At 53.8% G+C, this 2,500-nt stretch overlaps 1 non-coding gene across 1 annotated transcript in view; it reads right to left on the bottom strand.

The window, feature by feature from the left end:
• Positions 1-886, bottom strand: part of LOC145948711 (small subunit ribosomal RNA) — a 1,921-nt gene extending 1,035 nt beyond the window's left edge. Inside the window, exon 1 of the ribosomal RNA XR_014427445.1 lies at positions 1-886. This exon is cut by the window's left edge and continues 1,035 nt beyond it. This is a non-coding gene — a ribosomal RNA (small subunit ribosomal RNA).
• Positions 887-2,500: the final 1,614 nt, after the last annotated feature.

Here is a 2,500-nt window from a genome sequence, read left to right as displayed (position 1 = left end):
CCATTATTCCATGCACGCAGTATTCAGGCGAAGGTAGCCTGCTTTAAGCACTCTAATTTGTTCAAAGTAAACGTACCGGCCCGACTCGACACTCAGTAAAGAGCACCGCGACGGGATATTAGTTGGGCCGCCCCTCGCGAGGCTAAGCCCACCGGTAGGACGTCCCACATCACGCCAGTTAAACACCGCGAGCGGTGAACCGACGGTGTGCGACACAGATTCAACTACGAGCTTTTTAACCGCAACAACTTTAATATACGCTATTGGAGCTGGAATTACCGCGGCTGCTGGCACCAGACTTGCCCTCCAATGGATCCTCGTTAAAGGATTTAAAGTGTACTCATTCCGATTACGGGGCCTCGGATGAGTCCCGTATCGTTATTTTTCGTCACTACCTCCCCGTGCCGGGAGTGGGTAATTTGCGCGCCTGCTGCCTTCCTTGGATGTGGTAGCCGTTTCTCAGGCTCCCTCTCCGGAATCGAACCCTGATTCCCCGTTACCCGTTACAACCATGGTAGGCGCAGAACCTACCATCGACAGTTGATAAGGCAGACATTTGAAAGATGCGTCGCCGGTGCTAGGACCGTGCGATCAGCACAAAGTTATTCAGAGTCACCAAAATAAACGGTGGACGAACGGCGAGCCGCCCGCCACCGATTGGTTTTGATCTAATAAAAGCGTCCCTTCCATCACTGGTCGGGACTCTGTTTTGCATGTATTAGCTCTAGAATTACCACAGTTATCCAAGTAAATGTGGGTACAATCTAATGAACCATAACTGATTTAATGAGCCATTCGCGGTTTCACCTTAATTCGGCATGCACTGAGACATGCATGGCTTAATCTTTGAGACAAGCATATGACTACTGGCAGGATCAACCAGGGAGCTTCGTGTTCGGTTACTCGCAAGGAGTAACTCGCGAGCGAGCCCGAGAGACTCGTCGCTAGCTCTCTTGAGCGCGCGTCCGGTGGCCCGGTGTTAATCGGGCACCGACGCGACACGCTCGTGTGCCGTTTCATTGCCGCCGGTCTTGCTTAGCCGGTCGGCGACACTGTGTGTGCGTTGCGTAAAGTATACGCGAGAGAACGACAAGGTTCGCTAAGAACTGCCTGCCTTCTCTCTCCTCTTAATTATCCTTGTTATATCTCTGTTGATATATTATTATCATCGACTTTTCTTTTCTTATACAAAAGATCATATACTCATTCTCATTCTCCCAAAATGTTAAAATGCTCGGGTCTCGAAAGACCCGCGCGATTTACCCTGACGCTAGATCGACGGTGCCGATGCTTAGACGTCGAGGACAAATTCTGTCTGGTTCGTACGTTCAAGAACGACCAGTAAAAATCTTTCGCTACGGCGTACAAAGCGAGCGGGAAGAGCGTTTCTTGCCCTTCCGCCAACTCGTATCCGTGGAGTAAACGTTCGGTAAGCGCGACGATTCCACTGCTGCGTTCAAAACGAGAGGGAATCGCGCGGCCAACACACTAGATGCGTGCGCGCCACATAAGAGCCATTCGGTCTTGCGACACCGACTCGTGGCAATGCTGTGATCGTATAAACAAGTGTGTATATTTTACCCGCGTTCAGCGGCGAACGAGTGGAGCGCGTATCGCAATCTCCGCCGCCAAGGAGAATTACGACACGACGACGACAACGAGTCGTAACGTCTTTGCGAGACAACAAGTCTCTTCCAAGAAGACTTGCCCCGTGTACTGCTCGATTATTATTCGTGGTTTCCTTCTTTCCCTTTTAATATAAAGTTAGAGTACGCACGAAACGTTCGAGACGCGCCGAACGCGACGTACTTCTGCCACTAGTCGTGACTGAAAAGTACGTATCTCGACTCGTCCGACTCGCCCGACTCGCTCGACTCGTTCGTAACGCCGAGCGCGACGTATCTCTTATAGTACCCAACCGGCCGGCCGGGCGGTCGGCGACGCACGGTCCTACGCACGGACGTATACGAGCGCGAGCGTCAAATGGACGGCGCAATCGAGACATTACGTCGCGGCAGTCTCGGTCGCCGGCGGTACCTCCGGCCGCGGGCGGCACCTCCGATCGCCGGCGGTACCTCCGGTCACCGGCGGTACCTCCGGTCACCGGCGGCACCTCCGACGCCGGCGGTACCTCCGGTCGCCGGCGGCACCTCCGGTCGTCGGCGGTACCTCCGATCACCGTCGGCGGCACCTCCGGACCGTCGAGAATTTATTCAGAGTCCTACGGCCGTAGGTCGTCAACTCCGAAACATTTACGGGCGAACAGCGCCGAAACGGCAAGAGATACGGGAAAAAACGTTTCGGACGAACGTGTCATCGCTCTCGGAGTATCGTCAGACCGCGTAGACATATTTTCTAGAAATGTCGAATTTCTCGAAATACCGGCTTCGAAACGCGGTCCTCGGGCCGTGTCGAAAGATTCGACGGCGCGGGTACGAGGCTCGCACAAAATTGTGAAACTCTCGCGTGAAGCGATCTCTCGCATCACTCGCCGTTAGTG

The sequence above is a fragment of the Prenolepis imparis genome, unplaced genomic scaffold, assembly GCF_030444845.1.
Source record: "Prenolepis imparis isolate NDT839.2.m4 unplaced genomic scaffold, iyPreImpa1.0 SCAF_605, whole genome shotgun sequence".
NCBI lineage: Eukaryota > Metazoa > Arthropoda > Insecta > Hymenoptera > Formicidae > Prenolepis > Prenolepis imparis.
The sequence above is the reverse complement of the archived record's forward strand: the minus strand, read 5'-3'. Positions and strand labels throughout refer to the sequence as shown.